This window comes from Balaenoptera ricei, chromosome 2 (assembly GCF_028023285.1).
Source record: "Balaenoptera ricei isolate mBalRic1 chromosome 2, mBalRic1.hap2, whole genome shotgun sequence".
NCBI lineage: Eukaryota > Metazoa > Chordata > Mammalia > Artiodactyla > Balaenopteridae > Balaenoptera > Balaenoptera ricei.
Window position 1 is genome coordinate 110,306,275 of NC_082640.1, and position 21,506 is coordinate 110,327,780.

General features: G+C 38.8%; 1 protein-coding gene and 1 non-coding gene across 5 annotated transcripts in view; both read right to left on the minus strand.

The window, feature by feature from the left end:
• Positions 1 to 21,506, minus strand: part of FMN1 (formin 1) — a 452,266-nt gene that overhangs the window by 273,595 nt on the left and 157,165 nt on the right. The gene's annotated exons all lie outside the window — the stretch shown is intronic.
• LOC132361717 (U6 spliceosomal RNA) lies at positions 9,756 to 9,862 on the minus strand. Its single transcript, XR_009501987.1, has one exon. It is a non-coding gene; the product is annotated as a U6 spliceosomal RNA (small nuclear RNA).

A 21,506-nucleotide genomic window follows, 5' to 3' on the forward strand; every position in this document is an offset into this window, starting at 1 on the left:
GGAGAAGTTCTCCACTCTTTAGCTTGTTCTCCAATAAGTTCTCCACTCTGTAACTGACAGAGCCCTTTAAGGCCAACAAAAGGAACCTCAGGAGAAGGGGAGGTGAAGGTCAGTCTCTGGAGAGGCAGGTGAAAGCCAGCCAGCTTTAACTTGACTGGAAGTGGAATTTTCTAGTAAACCAGGCCAGACAAGTACCCAAGGGGGCAGGCCACCTGCCCAGGTTTCTAAGGGCAACAGGACACTTGTGTCTCCCACATGGTGGAAAAGTACTCCAAAATACAACATACTACACCTGCCACTGGGCTTAAGTGCCTGTAAGTATAAGGTCTTGATTTGCATTGCTTCTACCAGTCAGAATTTAAGAACTGATTTTTCATGTCTATATCTATTTTCAAGTCTCTCCCAATTCTAACACCAAAGATGAGAAAACCTATTAAACATATAGGAAAAACAACAAAATAAGAGTTTGGGATGGAAAACTGAGTGGCAGCTTCTCTGCAGGAATATAGTAAGAAGCAAGGTCACAGTGAGACCCAGCCCAGAAAAACTGGACAGCGCAACAGCCCTCGAGTCTAGCCCATACCTCCACAGGGTTGCCAGATTTAGAAAATAAAAATGCAAGATGCTCAGTTAAAAGTGAACTTCAGATAAACAGATCATTTTTTAGTGTCAGTGTGTCTCATGCAATATTTGGTACTTATACTAAATAGTTATTGTTTATCTGAAGGTCACATTTAACTGGACATCCTATATTTTATCTGGCAACCCTAGTCAGGATCTTTCGGCACTCTTAAGGGGAACTGTACACAACCGGCCAGGAATTTCTAAAAATTGGAGACTACGTGTACACATAGGTAGAAAGAGAGTCACACTAGAATCTTTTAGCTAGCCAGAAACACTGGTTCTAGACATTTCAGTCTGGCTTGCCTTCTTTAAAATCTCCTGAATTTTGTTGCTTTAGTTTTACAACGTAGTTTGAGTTTTGTTTTTTTTCCCAAGTACTCTGATCTTTTCAAATGATTTTTCACTGAAAGTTACAAGAAAGTCAATTACCTGCTTTTCAAAGTGAACACAATGAACAGTGACACCAAATGAAGTGGACACAACACACACAACACTAATGCACACATTACCTACCTTCCCTTCTCGTAGAGAGTGAGGAATACCATTGGTAAGAGCATTATGAAGACAAGCACACACTGATTCACAAGCAAAACACAGTTGCCCCTCAAACACACACTTCTGAAAAAGCAGTCACACCCAGATGACTACCTCTGATCTTGCTACAGTGTTACTACAGTCAAAAATCAGCCAAGATAAACCAGAGATACAACCAGCTTGCTTGTGAAAGCCAAACTTCTGCATCAGCCAACCAACTTAACCCCTCCCGGTAAAGCCTCTATTCGAGGGTTCTCAGCCTCGTCTACATGTTACAATCACCTGAGGAGGCTTAAAAACTACTGAAGCATAGATCCCAGCCCAGAGGTAGATTTAATTGGTATAAGATGCATGTTAGGCACTGGAATTTTTAACAGCTTTCCAGGTGATTCTGACAGACAGCCAAGGCTGAGAACCACGGCTACTGTTAGCATGTTCCTCAAACAATGATGTCTGGTGAGGGCAGAAGGTGATGCCCATATCTAGACTGTAAAAAGCATGCCTCTCCATCTGCTGCTAACTCCAAGTTCTCCTCCATCCAAGCTGATGCACCAAGAGCCAACGCACAGGACTTGGGTTCTTCCTTGCCCTCCTGTAGTTCCCCTGAAATTTTAGCATCCAGAAATAATGTTCAAAGGGCAAGATGATATAGAAGAGACTGCAGATGGGAATAAAAATGGCAAGATCTTCTGGTCAATCCCATTTTACTGGTAAACCCCAAAGTAACCTGCCAGATTATCATTCTAGAAGTGCACCATCTGGGCAGCATGCAAAGGATATCAGCTCAATTCATAGAAATGTGCAGTTTTTTAATTGAAGTATAGTTGATTTACAATACTGTGTCAGTTTCAGGTGTACAGCAAAGTGATTCAGTTGTATATATATACACACACACATATATTTTTTCAGATTATATATATACACACACATATATCTTCAGATTATTTTCCATTAGAGGCTATTACAAGATATTGAATCTAGTTCCCTGTGCTATGCAGTAAATCCTTGTTGCTTATCTATTTTATGTATAGTAGTTTGTATCTTTATTCCCATACTCTTAATTTATCCCTTCCCCCTTTCCCCCTTTGGCAACCATAAGTTTGTTTTCTATGTCTGTGAGTCTGTTTCTGTTTTGTATGTACATTCATTTGTATTATTTTTAGATTCCACATGTAAGTGATATAACATTAGTCTTTCCCTGTCTGACTTATTTCACTTCTCTAGGTCCATCCATGTTGCTGCAAATGGCATCATTTCATTCCTTTTTTATGGCTGAGTAATATTCCATTACGTATATACACATCTTCTTAAACCAATTATCTGTTTATGGACACTTGGGTTGTTTCCATGTCTTGGCTACTGTATTGTAAATAGTGCTGCTATGAACATTGGGGTACATGTATCTTTTCGAATTAGAGTTTTCATCTTCTCTGGATACATGCCCAGGATCGGGACTGCTGGATCATGTGGTAGCTCTATTTTTAGTTTTTTAAGGAACCTCCATACTGTTCTCTGTAGTGGCTGCACCAATGTACATCCGCACCAACAGTGCAGGAGGGTTCCATTTTCTCCACACCTTCTCCAGCATTTATTGTTTGTAGATTTTTTTGATGATGGCCATTCTGACCGGTGTGAGATGATACTTCATTGTAGTTTTGATTTTCATTTCTCTAATAATTAGCAATATTCAGCATCTTTTCATGTGCCTGTTGGCCATCTGTATGTCTTCTTTGGAGAAATGTCTATTTAGGTTTTCTGCCCACTTCTTGATTGGGTTGTTAGTTTTATTTGATATTGAGCTGTATGAGGCTGTTTGCATATTTTGGATATTAACCCCTTGTCATTTACATTATTTGCAAATATTTAGAAATGGGCAGTTTAGTCTGGTAGCAAAGCTTCAGGTGCTACTGGCTGATACACCCAACCGACTCTTCAGAGTGAAACCCGGTCAGGAAACATACATCCTTCATCCCCACAAGCCCCAGTCAGAGGTTCAAGGCAAAGTCTTGATTAACTCTATTACAGAAATGAGATACTCCTTAAGTTTCTCTTCCTTCCTACTGATAAAATGATAGACCAAACCACAGGAAGTCATTTTCACTAGTTCAAAAATAAAATAGGAAAAGGATAAATTTGCCATCACAAAAGATAACATGCCTTCCAGGTTTCTATGACAAATGAGAATTTTCTTGTTTACTGAGGAAATGACATTATCAGAAATAGTCTCTTCCTGCAAATTAAAGCTGGTTCAGAAAACCATACAAAACTTAAATCATAAAATCATGAAATTTTAAAAATTTTTATACAATTTTAAAGGTTACTTTCCATTTACCATTATTACAAAATATTGGCTACATTCCCCGTGTTGTACAACACATCCTTGAGCCTATCTCACACACAAGAGTTTGTACCTCCCCCATCCCTACATTGCCCCTCTCCCTTCACTGGTAACCACTAGTTTGTCCTCTGTATCTGTGAGTAAAATTACAGAATCTTAAAGACAAAATTTCAGAAGGCACTTAGACCAGAGCCCCTCCCTCAAAGTACATAGGAAGAAACTAATATCCAAATAAAATGACTCATTTGCTTTAGAAGCTCAGATCCATACACAGGTGAAAACACATTTATAACTACAAGAGGAAAAAAAAAAAACACATGGCTATTCAGCAGAGCTCAGATTTCCTGACTAATTCTAACAAGTATTTTCTACCATACTCCAAAGCCTCTTCATGACTTTTAAATGAGGTCAGATGTTCAGAGTGAAGGGAGAGGGCAAGAAATGGAAGTTCTGAAGGGGGCAGAACATACTGGGAAAAGCAGCTGCTATGAACACAGGAGTGTCAGTCTAGGAACACGTATGAAGAGCCGTGGACAGGGTGGGGGGCCACTCACATCAGGACCATGAGTCACAGGGGCAGAAGCACAGAGCTGCATCTTTTTCTCCAACAGCTTCTGCAGTCCAGATCAAGGGAGGGAGATGCAAATGTTTGAATCCCTCCAGGGCTGGGGTTTTGTCAGACAGCTGCTACAGAAGGTGATGAGGTCAAGACATCAAGGACATTACCAAGAATGTGACTGAAGAAAGAATTTCAATGCCCTAAGAAGGAAGGGAAGACAGGAAAGGCTGACAGACATCAAGGAAGATGTTTGACGTCAAGTCCCCAAGGAAGAGAAGGAATCTGTGTTTTGAGGGAACTGAGGGGAAAAGCTGGAGTGAAAGATGATGGACAGAAACTGGATGTTATAATTTATCTTCTCAAGATAAAAGCTCTCTTGAGTAAACATAAGATCTAGGATGTAGACACCGAGTATCACCCGATTGAAATGAAAAAGACTGCCGCTGGGAGGGAAGAGAGGCCAGGATTTGGAATGGGTTATCTATGTGGCCATTAAAGGAAAGTAGAGGGAGTGACCTGGAAGGTCAAGGGATGAGTGTATGCAGCAAGAACAGGTAACCTTGAAAGTCACACAATACATCCTGAAGCTCCCCCAAAGCAGAAGATCATGTGACTCTTTATGGGTTGATATTCTAGCTTACTTGGATTTTTGTTTTGCTTTTAAGAGCTCTCACATTACAGGGATAAGGAGCTTGCAATGAATATATCCATGTGGGTTTAGTAGCGTCATTAGGATCTGGTTGTGACTATTAAGCCAAGTAAATGTTAACACTTACACGTAGCATTTTCTATTACCAAGGCATATTTAATGCTCTCCTAATAACATACAGTACTTCCTCAAACACAAGGCATCATTGATTTTAAGATGAATCAGTATTTATGTACCACTAGGAAAGAAAAAAAGGCTGCCGGTTTTGATTGTAAAATGTCAATTGTAACATTGTAATTTTAGATGTGGATACTGTGTATCATACATTAGGTGAAATATATTTTGACCTCATTTAATTCCTATAAAAGTTTTATGTATTTTATGTGGGATGTACTGTTATTATTGCCCCCATATTAGAGATAAACTGAGACCCAGAGAGATGAATTCCTTGCTCATGTTCACATGGTTAATAAGGAGGATCTGAACCCAGGGAGCCTGGCTATAGGATCTCCTCTGAATACTAGCCCAGTTCCATCAATATTCATTGACGAGGACAAAAAAAAAATCATGGTAACACCCACCCAAGCTTTCCACTCTCACTACCAGAAGGAGCCAGCATTCTGGAGGGTCTGCAGCTGATGCAGCCTGAGGACATGGACTTCCTCACAGGACTCACATCCCACAGAACAGATGTGACTCAGGCCCAGTCCTCTGCAGAGGATCTCTACCCCAATTAGTGGTTTCCTGAAATTCATCCCTCATGGTACCAGCTAGTCAGCACCAACTCATCCCCACACGTCCACAGGTTTTTTCTGCTTGGCCATTACCATATCCATTCATCTTTAGTAATATTTACTCTTCCTCTTCCAACTGTCATCATGTGCCTCATTTCGTGAGGGTGACTCCTGGAGCCCCGTTCACAGCTGCTCCTAATAGAGAAGCCACAGCTGAGTAAGTACCCAGATACATCCAGCCCTCGGATTATACAGCCTCCGGCTGCTCTGTCCCTTTGGCTCTCTCAGCCAGCAAGCTGGAAGCCAGGCTCGTGGATTCACGCACTCCCTTTATAGCTCACTGCCTTAGTTACTATGGTAACGGATGTCACAGAAATACAAAGTCAGAGTCACTGTTTCCACATCCTATTACCATAGGAACAAACATTCAACCTCGCTGGTAATCAAAGAAATATTAATAAAGTGTAAGATACCGTTTTTGTTCCTCTATTTGGAAACCATTTTGAAATCATGAAACCCAATGTTTAAAAAGCAATCAATAGAATCATGAAGTGTTAACATCGTCATCAACAAAAATGGACTGCTGCTAGAACCAGCTAGTATGAACATTTACTGACAGTCTTCTATGAATTGGGCATTGTGCTAAGCGGTTTGCCTTATGTACTCTAATCCTTAGAGGGAGACACGATAGTACTCCATCTTGTAGGACACTGAGGGCCACTGGTTAAGAAAATAAAATGCGTACTACCTTTGAGGAGGTCAATTTGGCTGGAGGTATCCTCTCGTAACTGAGACAGCAGACTCCAGACCCAGGAGGTCTGGTCTGCATCCTAGCTCTGCCACTTACAAGTAGTGGGATCTGGCTTGAGTTATTTCACACCTTCTGTGCCTGTTTTCTCATCCTTAAATAAGGGTAATGATGATTCCTACCTCACAAGGCTCTTGTAAAGATGAGTTAACATTTGTACAGTACTTAGAGCAGTGCCTGGCACATAGGTGTATGATACATATTTTTAGCTGTTATTGCTATTCTTATTTCATTTTCACTCTTAACTGATAACTTTGCTTCCTACTTCACTGAAAAACTGAAGCAGCCAGAAGAACCTGTGCATCCTCCCACCTACCAGCATTGATACCCATATTCTCTGCCCTTGGGTCTGTTACTAGAGATGACTTTTCATGCTCTTGGATCTGTCACTACAGATGACTTTTCATGCTCTTGGATCTGTTACTACAGATGACTTTTCATGTATTATCAAAGCCAACCCCTCTGCTAGTACATAAGATCTCTATCCTAATCATTCTCTTAAAGAGATCATTCCAGGAAGTCTGCCTTCTTCCTACCTCAAATTTCCCCTTTCTATTGGAACCTTCTCTCTGGCATACAAAAGAGCTATTATGTCTCCCATCTTAATCAGAACAAAATGAAATCTTTCTTTTGATCCCCCATGCCCCACCAGCTACTACTCCCACTTTAGTTCCTTTTGCAAAACTTCTCAAAAATGTGGTCTCCATACTGTGTCCAACTGCCATTCTCTTAAAGCCACTCAGAATTAGACTTTTGCCCCTAACCCCTTCCACCAGTGTCCTCTATGCTTCTAAATTCAGTGGTCATTTCTCAGTCCTTACTTTTCCTGCTCTACCGTTTGACACACTCCCTCCCCCCACACCCCCACTCCTTGATACACTTTTTTCTCTTTAGCATCCAGAACTCCACCATCTCTTGCTTTTCCTGCTGCCTCGCTGGACACTCTTTCTCAGTTTACTTTGCTGATTCCTCCTCTTCACCTCAATCTCCTCCTGCTGGAGCTCCCCAGGGTCACTCACTCCTGGTTCCCCTTTTCTATCTGCACTCAGCATCTCACCAGTCTGAGTTTTAAATATCAACTTTTCTATGCACAAATGACTCCCCTATACATGTCTGCAGCTCAGAAGCCCTCCTCCCCAACTCCACACTCCTATAGCATCCAAATGCCTGCAAACACTTCCTTGTATATGTCAGATCGACACCTCAAGTTTCACACATCAGAAATAATGCCCGATCTTCCCCCTCCTAGCCACATTCCTCTCCTCCAGTCGATGGCCATTCCATCCTTCCATGGCTCAAGTCAAAAACTCTGCCGTCATCCCTGACTGTTCTCCCGCACATCCAACCTATCAGGAAATCCCGATGGTTCTGCCTCCAAAACAAATCCAGAATCTGATTATTTTTTACCGCCTCCTTTGCTATACCCATAGTCCATGCCACCATCCCCTGAGCAAGCCCAATTTCTTGCCTGGATCACCATAATGATCTAATAACTGTGATGTGGGTCTGCCTGGCCCCAGACTCCCCTTCCCCGTGCCCCAGTCCCTAATTCAACACAGCAGCCAGAGTGGGCTTTTTCAGACAAAAAGAAAATCATGTCAAGCCTCTGCTCAAAATTCTCTCACAGCTCCTGCCATTTCACTCTCAGCACAAAGGCCAACATCAAACAAGATTCCACACTGGCCTGCAACACTGCCTGTCAGGGGTTCCTTCATCTGTTTTGTGCCATGGACCCCTTTGGCAGCTGGCAGTGTCTATGGATCCCTTCTCCAAATAATATTTTTAGATGTATAAAATGAAATACAATACACTACAGAGGAAACCAACTCAGTTTTAATTTTAATTGTGATATAGTAACACGTGTACTCCCTTTATTAATACATTAAATAAGAGGATCTAGTGGCAGGTCTAATTACTAACATAATTTTGATGTGATGTGGTGATGAACACAACCATATTTTAAGATATCTGCAACACCTATCATGTGATATGATAATATCTATGACCTCTATTGCTGACAAGGTCATTGGTTCTACTAAGTTATTCTAGGTTTTTGGTCTGCTGAAAAATGTTAAATTTCAGTTAGATGTTATTGTTAAAAATAAAAGTGAAATTTTTTCCCACCCAAATTAATAGACCCCTGAATTCTATCCCTGGACTTCTTAGAGGTCCTTAGACTCCAGGTTAAGAACAGCTGACTCTACATTTCTTCTCAAATCTCCTTTTCTGGCTAACTGCTTAACAGCTGCAGTTACCCAGACCATACAACACCCATTCTGTACTCAGAGCCTTTGGACTGGAGCTTCCCTTCCCCTGCATTCCCTTATCTCTTTCTCTTTTCTTATTTCTTTGCTCAAATGTCACAGTCTTAAGGAGTCCTACCCTGACCACACTATTTAAAACTGTAACCAACCCTTCCACTACAATCCCAATGCCTCTCATCTGGCTGTTCTTTTCCATAGCATTTATCGCCATCTAAGCTACAATTTATTTACTTTATTTCTTTATTATCTCTATTCACCACTATCATCCTCCCCCACTCCCTTAGAAGGCAAGCTCCTAGAAAGCTGGAATTGTTTTCTTCTTGATTCACTGATGTATTCAAATGCCTTGAACAAGTCCTGGCATGTAGGTGTTCAGGCAATACTACTTAAATAAATGATGCATTTCAAATAAAATTACTGTTGAATGTATATTATGTGAATTATTTCCTCTATACACAATTCCATGTAAGAACACATTATAAGATTTTATCCTTTCATCATCACTCCATATCTGATATTTCTTTCCATTCATTCCAAAGTGGATCCTCATTTCAGTTCTTAGAAATGTCCCTATATTTACTGAGAAAGGATGGGGCATCGTGTGAGCTGGTGTAAGGTGACATGCCTATCAGTTTAATGGTGCAAAACCAAGGCTCAAATATTGGCTTCTCTCTTTACTAGCTTTGTAAAGCCCAAGAAAAGTATATAATTTTTTCTAAGATGCAGTATCCTCTTTAGTAAACTATGAATAATTATCTACCTCATAACATTACACTAAGGATTACAGTTATTTAATCCATGTATAACATTTAGTTCATTTCCATAGGGCCTGACAGATGTAAAACACAGATTTGTTATTAGTTATCATCACTGAGAAATGGAAATACCCTCCTGGAGTACAAGCAGCAGAGTATCCATTTGTGCCATTTATGAGTGTCTGGTATCCCCCCCTCTCAGAAAGGATAATTTAGAAGAGATTTCTAAGTTGTAAAAGCAATATAAGCATGCTTATATTTAAGAATTGGAATTCAGAAAACATGAAAATCCACCCCTTAAGATGCCACTGTTAGTATTTTGCTGTACTTCCTTCTGTTCTTTGTCCTATACATCTTATCAGGGTTGTAACCATTCACATCTAGTTTTTGTTTTTGTTTTTGTTTTTTTAACATCTTTATTGGAGTATAATTGCTTTACAATGGTGTGTTAGTTTCTGCTTTATAACAAAGTGAATCAGCTATACATATAAAAAATATGGAACACATCACGAATTTGCATGTCATCCTTGCGCAGGGGCCATGCTAATCTTCTCTGTATCGTTCCAATTTTAGTATATGTGCTGCTGAAGCAAGCACCACATATAGTTTTTAAAATGACTTTGAACTCTGTAATAACTGACTTATTTCTGATCCTTATTAATATTAAGAATCCTGAACAGCCAAAACAAACTTGAGAAAGAAGAATGGAGCTGGAGGAATCACTCTCCCTGACTTCAGACTATATTACAAAGCTATGGTAATCAAAACTGTATGGCACTGGCACAAAAACAGACACATAGATCAATGTAACAGACAGAGAGCCCAGGTATAAACCTACACACTTATGGTCAATGAATCTAAGACAAAGGAGGCAAGAACATACAATGGAGAAAAGACAGTCTCTTCAATAAGTGGTGCTGGGAAAACAGGACAGCTACATGTAAAAGAATGAAATTATAACATTCTCTAACACCATATACAAAAATAAACTCAAAATGGATTAAAGACCTAAATGAAAGACCGGATACTATAAAACTCCGAGAGGAAAACATAGGCAGAACACTCCTTGTTATAAATCGCAGCAATATATTTTTGGAACTGCCTCCTAGAGTAATGGAAATAAAAACAAAAATAAACAAATGAGACCTAATTAAACTTAAAAGCTTTTGCACAGCAAAGGAAACCATTAACAAAATGAAAAGACAAAATGTGGAATGGGAGAAAATATTTGCAAACGATGTGACTGACAAGGAATTAATTTCCAAAATATACAAACACCTCATACAGCTCCATATCAAAAAACAAGCAATCCAATCAAAAAATAGGCAGAAGACCTGAACAGACATTTCTCCAAAGAAGACATACAGATGGCCAACAGGCACATGAAAAGATGCTCAATATCACTAATTATTAGAGAAATGCAAATCAAAACTGCAATGAGGTATCACCTCATTATCACACATCAGTCAAAATGTCTATCATCAAAACGTCTACAAATAATGAATGCTGGAGAGGGCGTGGAGAAAAGGGAACCCTCCTACACTGTTGGTGGGGATGTAAATTGGTGCGGCCATTATGGAGAACAGTATGGAGGGTCCTTAAAAAAGTAAAAATAGAGCTACCATATGATCCAACAATCCCAATCCTGGGCATATATCCAGAAAAGATGAAAACTCTTAATTCAAAAACATGCACCCCAATGTTCACAGCAGCACTATTTACAATAGCCAAAACATGGAAACAACCCACGTGCACATAAGCAGATGATTAAAGAAGATATATATACATATATATGCAATGGAATATTACTCAGCCATAAAAAAGAATGAAATATTGCCATTTGCAGCAACATGGATGGACCTACAGAATAAGTGAAGTCAGACAGAGAAAGACAAATGTTATATATCTCTTATATGTGGAATCTAAAAAATAATACAAATAAATGTATATACAAAATAGAAACAGACTCAAAGACACAGAAAACAAACTTATGGTTACCAAAGGGGAAATGGGGGGGAGGGTTAAATTACGAGTTTTGGATTAACAGATACACACTACTATACATAAAATAGATAAACAACAAGGTCCTACTGTATAGCAGAGGGAACTGTATTCAATATCTTGTAATAACCTATAATGGAAATAATCTGAAAAATATACATATATATATATATACACACACACACACACACACACACACATATACCTGAATCACTTTGCTGTATACCTGAAACTAACACAACATTTTAAATCAACTATACTCCAAAAAAAATTTCTAAATAAATAAAGACATTGATTCACTTTAGAGAAAGAAAAGGACAAAGCAAGACAGAAACCACACACTCCTGTCTCACTGACCTCCCAGAGACACAGCTCAGAGTTATGGATGATCAACTCATACCCGACACAGAAGCAGGATGGTCCTCCAGGTACAGCACAACAGGACAGAATGTCTTTGTTCCTGGTAGTGACATCGACATTCCCACTCTCCTTCAAACACCCTACAGCTGATCGGAGTTTGGGTGAGGAGGGGAAAGAAAGTGTGGGGAGGTTGGGGAAAGAGTCTAGAAGCTTCTTCCCTGAGACTCTAGAAAGATGGGCTGACTCCACAGGTGCGGGGGTGGGGAGGGAGGGGAGCAAGTACTCTGAGCAGGCTCATACTTGAGGGAACTGGCTGGTTCCTTTATAACCTGAGGCTCCGGTTCTAGCCACTAAGAACCAGGCAGTAAGCCACAGGGAAGGGAGCTCTGCGATGCCCTCGGGAAAGGCAAACAGCATTGACACGTTTTGCAGAAATGAACCTGCCACCTTCAGTTTCTTTGGCACACAGAACTAAATAAATGTCAGCTATTATCACACACATGATCATGCCTGGATCACATCCAGTGAGCTACATTTTTAACATGGTCACAGGTGATTCTGAGGCAGCAGTTTTCAAAGTACAAACCAGAACAGTGCTCTTCAAACTTACGCTCATACACCCACTACAATTTTTCTAAAAAATACCATACTCCTCACACATTTTTAAATTGACATCTGAAATTTGTCACTGTAAGTTTAAACAGTTGCAAAAACAAATTCTGGACAATTTATGAATACTGATCTTAAAAATACAACGATTACACTTTTAAATGTAGTTAATAGACTCTAATAATACCATATTTGCCATTCAGCATTATCTGTTTAAAAAGGCTGTGAACAAATGGCTTTAACATTCAGGAATTTTACCTGGTTCCTTTTCCTCCTTTTAAACATTTCAATTTCTTTTCTTTTTAACAGAATTTATCCAAAAGTAATAGTTTTATGCTTCAATGACTATTATTCACCCTCTCATAATTTCCAAGGAATACAAATGTAAAAATGATTTTTAAAAATTTTCTCTGATCACAAAAGTAGTTTTAGGTTTACTTCTGGGCTGAGTTATAAAAATATTTTATTAGCACCTAACGTATGAAAACATATTGAAATGTGATAATTATTAAACATTAAAATTTAATTGGAAATGTATCTTATTGGAATGGATAGGATCAATTTTTTGGTCCTCTAATAAAGGCTTCCCAGATGCCATTATTTGAAATTATCCTTTCTTTGACACCCTGGAGGTTTTCACATCTGAGCAAGGTAGAGCAAGATTTGGAATAGGTGAGATACCTTCCCTTTATAAATTGGGTAGGCGATCCATTTAAATTAAGAGAGTACTAATGAAAGCTGAGGATCTGGAAGGTAATTTGCTCAAAATTATCCATGCCTCTACCCCTTGGAGGGTCCTTCTGCAGCCCCCAGTTTAAAGACTACTGATCTAGCACTATATCCAAAATACCTATGCATCTTGTGAAAAAGGCAGATTCATGGACCCTACTCCAGATACCTGAATTAACAGGATCCCCAGATTACTTTTCCCCTCACTAAAGATTGAGAGACGAATTGGGATATAAAACAAACACATAAAATGTTAAATGATGTACAATTTAAATAAAAATTCAACAATAGACAACCTATCATAGGTAGTACCTGGTGGCCAAAGGATTCGGAGACGCTCATGAGAGGGTGGGATAGTCAAAGCCTTTTTTTTTTTTTTTCCAAAGGCTTTCTAAAGGAAGCAACGCTGTAACTGGGGGAAGGATGGGTAGAATGTGAAAGATAAAGAGGCAGAGGTAAATGGTTTACCAAGTTTGCAATGTAAGGTATTGATTTTGTTGACTAGGGAGGAGCAAGTAATGCCCTCTAAAAGTGACTCATCACAGAGACTCCCTGGTGGGACGGCAGTGGGTTATTGTGCCTGTGTGGTGCAAACATAATTACTTACTGTTGAAGACAGAAATATGTTGAGAATATTTATTTAGGTAAATTGGTTTTAGACCACTGGTTTTGTGTGAGTTTGTTTCAGGCAAATTGACCTAGAGCTGAACACGTATTTTATCCATGGGTTGGGTAATCCATAAACATAAGGATAACTATATATCACTATTAAGTCCCACATTCATTCCAGGCTGGGCAAAAAAAATGAGTTCAAATTCAAATTATTTTATTCTTCTAGCAGTCCTGGCAATAGGCTTAGCAAAAGGTATAAGCCATCACCGAAAATGAAACCAAGAGCATCTAGGCTTTTTATTAACTCTGATTCCGTTATCACTGAGTATCACAAAGAGTTTTTAAAATGCATCTGTTCACAGGAAAGTAGAAATCACTGACTGCGCCTTTCATCTATCCTTTGGACCACTATAAGGACCACTCCAAACTGGTCTTCCTACTTCTCCACAGCAGCCACTCACCTCCCTGCCAGATCCACACTCATCCTCAATACCTCTAAAGCAGGCTGACAACACCTGTATTTGGTTCTGTTACTCCCCTGCCTAAAACCTTCACGCCATATAATTTCTCTCTCTCCTGAAGACCTGACCTCCTCAAAGTCTACAGACATAATGCCCTTGCATATCATTCCCCTTGCCTCTTATCTATCAGTCATAATAAACTACCTGCTATTCTTCAAACAAGTCCTGCTCCATCCTTCCTCTGCCTGTTTGGTCTAGCTTGCCTCCACCTGACTTATCCAGCCTACTCTCTTCCATGTCTGCTCAGGAGGTTTGTCCTAGTTCCCCCAAGTAGGATTGATCATACTCTCCTTTTGTGTTCTACGATATGCTATACATTCTTCAATAAGAGTATTAGACCATTTTATTGCACTTATCTGTGTACATTTCATCTCTCTCTCTCCCCCATGCTACTCTCTGTCACCTACCTACTACCCTGCCACCAAAAAAAAAAAAAAAAAAAAAAGAACTGAGTTGCTTGAGTGAAAGGATCTTGCCTGATACATCTCTGAATTCCAAGCATCTATCAAACTTACCAGTATACAGTAGATGCTCAGTAAATATGTGTTAAATGAATGCATGAACATATTATTATTTGTAACAGTGGAATTAATAATCAATGAATTAGACACTAATAATGCGTTAGATGTTACTAAGTAAGAGTTAGGTATGATCTAGAAGCAACAGTAACTCTGATGTCACCACCACTTACCTGCAACTTCTAAGATTACAACACAAGATAGAATATGTGTTCTAACTAAGTCAAGGGAAATCCCCTAGGAGTCGCACTCACTATGCCATGTAACTCAACACACAATAGCAACTGTTTTTCAAGGTTCATTTCCACTTATCTTGATTGGTGCTACACTGAAGAAGAAATCTTAACGCTGAGGGAAAAAATAACATCAGAGAACACAGGGGGCAGATCTACAAACCATTTGGCTGTTGTTTCCATTTTAACAAATCCAGTACTCCACTGTGGAGTTACTGTATACTTTGCTACTTAAAATATAGAAAATGTCCCCATAGTTTCCCTTATCTTGAATTCACAAAATTCATTATATTTGGCTAAGACCTTTCCTTATTTAAAATGACCAGAAAATCAGCAAATCAAATTCAGCATTTCATCATGATGAAATAGTGCAGAGATGGTTCCACACTAATGAATCTAAAATGCAATTACTGGATAATCAGATTAAAGAAAATCACATGAATCACACTGTCATTTCAGTAAATATATCCCTCATACATTAAACTCAAACTAATTTTTGTGATATCAACACTTAGAAGCCCAGATATATAAAGAATGTTCCTTAACTTGATAAAGATAATTGACCAAAAAAAATCTCTGACCAACATAATTTTTAACTGGAAAACATTAGAAGGAAGCCTATAAAATCAGGAATAGCACAAGGAAGCCTACTAACCACCACTTTTCTAGCTTTGTTTTGGAGGCCCTAGGCAGTAGAAAAGGTCTAGTAAAAAAAGATAGGTAACAATTTGTGTTTTATTTTCTAGTGTTAAAAACCTGATTAAAAATGGGCAAAGGATCTGAATAGGCATTTTTCCATAGAAGATACACCAGTGGCCAAAAGGCACCTGAAAAGACACACAACATCACTAATAATTAGAGAAATGCAAATCAAAGCCCAATGAGACACCACACTGATTAGGGTGGCTAATATTAAACAAACAAAAACTCAGAAAATAATAAGTGTTGACAAGGTGAAGAAATTGGAACTTGCTCACTTATAGTGGGAATGTATCACTATACATTCAGCAGCTATGAAAAACAATATGGAGACGCCTCAAAAAATAAAGATAACATTGCCATACGATCCAGCAATCCCACATCTGGGTATACACCCAAAGAATTCAAAGCAGGGTCCCAAGGAAATATTTGTACATCCATGGTGATAGCAGCATTATTCACAATAGCTCAAAAGTGGAAGCAACCCAAGTGTCTATTGACGGATGGATGGATAAACAAAATGTGGTACAGACCATACAGTGGAATATTATTCAGCCTTAAAAAGGAAAGAACTCTGATACATGTTACAACATGGATGAATCTTGAGGACATTACGCTAAGTGAAATAAGCCAGTCACACAAATACTGTAGGGTTCCACTTACATGAGGTACCTAGAGTAGTCAGATTCATAGAAATAGAAAATAGAATAGTGGTTGCCAGAGTTTGGGAAGAGAGGAGAAATGAAGAGTTGTTTAATGAGTATAGTTTCAGTTGTGCAAGACAAAAGAGTTCTGAAAATCTGTCACACAACATGAATATACTTAACACTACTGAACTCTACTTAAAAATGGCTAACACCTATTCACCTATTATGTAAACCATTATGTGCTACATATACAAAGCGTTAATAAATGTTTTCAATGAGTAAAATGATAAAAACTTTTCATGGTTAAGATAATAAATTTTACTTTATGTATATTTTACAAGAAAAAACACAAGCTGTCATGCTTTGTCTACAAAAATTCCAAGGCTCTCAACTGAAAAAACTAGTAGAACTAACATGAGTATAAAATCAGAATTAGAAACATGAAAATCGCTTTGTTATACCAACAAAACCATTTTAAAACATGACAGATGAATCCCATTTTTAATTAAGTTTGTAAAAATTAAGTTAAATGGCACGAGCTATAAGAAGAAAACTGTAGAGCTTTACTGAAGAACATGAACGAAATTCTGAATAGCCAGAGAGATAAACTATGTTCCTGGATAGGAAGACTCAGTATTACCAGGCCTCTCATATTGATCTATGATTTAATATAATCCCAATGGAAATTCCAATCTCATGATTTCATAGATCTTGAGAAACTGACTTTCAAGTTCATACATAAGAGTCTATGTCTACAACTACCCAAACAAAATTTAGAAGGAAAAAAAGAATTGAGGTAATTTGAAATGCCAGATATTTAAATAACTTTAAAACTATATCAACTGCAAAGACACAAAATTGGCACAAGGTCTAGATAAACATAAACAAAAAATATTAAAGGATCTAGAAATAAATCAGCATATAGAAAGGCATTTATGTATGTGAGAGTTAGCACTCCATATCTGCGAAGCAAGAACCAACTATTTATTAAATGTTGGGGCAAATAGTTATCAATCTGGGAAAGACAAAACTAACAGTAGCTTACATTATTTTGGTTCCACAATGAGCCGGGCACTGTGCTAAGGTCCCTAAATGCATTATTTCATTGACGACTAAAAACAATTTTTTTTACACAAATAAGGAACCTAAGCACAAATAAATAGGAAATCATCTTGCCCAGTAACTTGCCCAGTAAAAAGTAACTAACTTGCTTCAGTAACTGCTGAAGCCTAAAATTTGACTCCATGACATTAGATTCCATAACCTAAGCTCCCTACAGCACACTGCCACCCTTAACAACACACCCTTATGTACACCACACACAGAAACAAATCCTAGACTGAATAAAAATCTAAACATATATGCAGATTAGTTAAAATATACATATTGTTCAACTTTAGGTTAGGGAAGGCTTCCTTCAGACCAACAACAGTAACAACAACTCCAGAAAAGATATAACTACATAAAACATAAAATTTCCATATAATGAATGAAGGCAAAAGGTAAAGGACATGGCAAGCTAAAGACTAGGATTGCGATATATACAACAAAGGACTAATTGCCTTAATATATGAAAACCTGCTTTCAAATCAGTAAGAATAGAAACTAATGACCCAATTTACAAAAGGGCAAAGAATACAAGCAAACAAGTCACAAAAGAAGACAAAATGAAAAGATGTCCAACTATGCTAGTATTGAGAAATACAAATTAAAAACAATAGTATGCAATTTTTAACCTTAGATTGGCATAAACTAAATGAATATTGGTGAAGTGTGAGTAATGGACATTCTTGTGATAGTTGAGTATATTTAGTGGGTTCAGTATTTTGAGAGGGCAACTGTGCAGTATCTACCAGTGGTTAAAATGAGTAGGAACTCTAACACACAATTCTGCTTCTATCTTATTAAAGTACTCACAGGTATGCACAAAATAGCTATATAATAATTTCATTAAAGTATTGTTTGCAACAGTGAAAGATTCTAAGTGATTAAAAGGTTTGTATATCAGGAAACAGTTCAATAACTTATATTTACTATTTTATTGAGAGAGAGAGATTCTATCTAACAAAAAAAAGTCAGAAGATGGAATTTTAAAAAACATGTGCACAACTGCATCAAAATTTTAGAATACTTGGGAAGACATTTAAATTTAAGGGAAGCTAAAACCTTCACAAAGAAAACTAAACAGAGAAATCAGAAAAGACTATATTCAAATAAGTATTTAGGGAAAGATACATATTAAGTTCGTGGAATTAAAAACTCATTGTAGGAGATTAACCAAGATGGCGGAGTAGAAGGACGTGCTGTCACTCCCTCTTGCGAGAGCACCAGAATCACAACTGACTGCTGGACCATCACTGACAGGAAGACCCTGGACTTCACCAAGGAGGATACCCCACGTCCAAGGACAGAGGAGAAGCCACAGTGAGACGGTAGGAGGGGCGCAAGCAGAGTAAAATCAAACCCCGTAACTGCTGGGTGGGTGACTCACAGACTGGCGAACACTTATACCACAGAAGTCCACCCACTGGAGTAAAGGTTCTGAGCCCCACGTCAGGCTTCCCAACCTGGGGGTCAGGCAACGGGAGGAGGAATTCCTAGAGAATCAGACTTTGAAGCCTAGTGGGAATTGGATTGCAGGACTTTGACGGGACTGGGGGAAACAGAGACCCCACTCTTGGAGGGCACACACAAAGTAATGTGTGCATCAGGACCCAGGGGAAGGAGCAGTGAGCCTGCGGGAGACTGAACCAGACCTACCTGCTGGTGTTGGGGGGTCTCCTGCAGAGGCGAGTGGTGGCTCTGTTTCACCGTGGGGATAAGGACACTGGCAGCAGAGCTTCTGGGAAGTTCTCCTTGGCGTGAGCCCTCCCAGAGTCTGCCATTAACCCCACCAAAGAGCACGGGTAGGCTCCAGTGTTGGGTTGCCTCAGGCAAAACAGCCAACAGGGAGGGAACCCAGCCCCACCCATCAACAGTCAAGTGGATTAAGGTTTTACTGAGCTCTGACCGCCACAGCAACAGGGAGGGAACCCAGCCCCACCCATCAACAGTCAAGTGGATTAAGGCTTTACTGAGCTCTGACCACCACAGCAACAGTCAGCTCTACCCACCACCAGAGCCTCCCATCAAGCCTCTTAGATAGCCTCAACCACCAGAGGGCAGACAACAGAAGCAAGAAAAACTATAATCCTGCAGCCTGTGGACCAAAAACCACAGTTACAGAAAGATAGAGAAGATGAAAAGGCAGAGGGCTATGTACCAGATGAAGGAACAAGAAAAAACCCCAGAAAAACAACTAAATGCAGTGGAGATAGGCAACCTTCCAGAAAAAGAATTCAGAATAATGATAGTGAAGATGATCCAGGACCTTGGAATAAGAATGGAGGCAAAGATTGAGAAGATGCAAGAAATGATTAACAAAGACCTAGAAGAATTAAAGAACAAACAAACAGAGATGACCAATACAATAACTGAAATGAAAACTACACTAGAAGGAATCAATAGCAGAATAACTGAGGCAGAAGAACGGATAAGTGACCTGGAAGACAGAATGATGGAATTCACTGCTGCGGAACAGACTAAAGAAAAAAGAATGAAAAGAAATGAAGACAGCCTAAGAGACCTCTGGGACAACATTAAACGCAACAACATTCGCATTATAGGGGTCCCAGAAGGAGAAGAGAGAGAGAAAGGACCAGAGAAAATATTTGAAGAGATTATAGTCGAAAACTTCCCTAACATGGGAAAGGAAATAGCCACCCAAGTCCAGGAAGCGCAGAGAGTCCCATACAGGATAAACCCAAGGAGAAACACGCCGAGACACATAGTAATCAAAGTGGCAAAAATTAAAGACAAAGAAAAATTATTGAAAGCAGCAAGGGAAAAACGACAAATAACATACAAGGGAACTCCCATAAGGTTAACAGCTGATTTCTCAGCAGAAACTCTGCAAGCCAGAAGGGAGTGGCATGATATACTTAAAGTGATGAAAGGGAAGAACCTACAACCAAGATTACTCTACCCGGCAAGGATCTCATTTAGATTTGATGGAGAAATCAAAAGCTTTACAGACAAGCAAAAGCTAAGAGAATTCAGCACCACCAAACCAGCTCTACAACAAATGCTAAAGGAACTTCTCTAAGTGGGAAACACAAGAGAAGAAAAGGACCTACAAAAACAAACCCAAAACAATTAAGAAAATGGTCATAGGAACATACATATCGATAATTACCTTAAACGTGAATGGATTAAATGCCCCAACCAAAAGACATAGACTGGCTGAATGGATACAAAAACAAGACCCATATATATGCTGTCTACAAGAGACCCACTTTAGACCTAGGGACACATACAGACTGAAAGTGATGGGATGGAAAAAGATATTCCATGCAAATGGAAATCAAAAGAAAGCTGGAGTAGCTATACTCATATCAGATAAAATAGACTTTAAATTAAAGAATGTTACAAGAGACAAGGAAGGACACTACATAATGATCCAGGGATCAATCCAAGAAGAAGATATAACAATTATAAATATATATGCACCCAACATAGGAGCACCTCAATACATAAGGCAACTGCTAACAGCTATAAAAGAGGAAATCGACAGTAACACAATAATAGTGGGGGACTTTAACACCTCACTTACACCAATGGACAGATCATCCAAAATGAAAATAAATAAGGAAACAGAAGCTTTAAATGACACAATAGACCAGATAGATTTAACTGATATATATCGGACATTCCATCCAAAAACAGCAGATTACACGTTCTTCTCAAGTGCGCACGGAACATTCTCCAAGATAGATCACATCTTGGGTCACAAATCAAGCCTCAGTAAATTTAAGAAAATTGAAATCATATCAAGCATCTTTTCTGACCACAACGCTATGAGATTAGAAATGAATTACAGGGAAAAAAACGTAAAAAGGACAAACACATGGAGGTTAAACAATACGTTACTAAATAACCAAGAGATCACTGAAGAAATCAAAGAGGAAATCAAAAAATACCTAGAGACAAATGACAATGAAAACACGACGACCCAAAACCTATGGGATGCAGCAAAAGCAGTTCTAAGAGGGAAGTTTATAGCTATACAAGCCTACCTAAAGAAACAAGAAAAAGCTCAAGTAAACAATCTAACCTTACACTTAAAGAAACTAGAGAAAGAAGAACAAACAAAACCCAAAGTTAGCAGAAGGAAAGAAATCATAAAGATCAGAGCAGAAATAAATGAAATAGAAACAAAGAAAACAATAGCAAAGATCAATAAAACTAAAAGTTGGTTCTTTGAGAAGATAAAC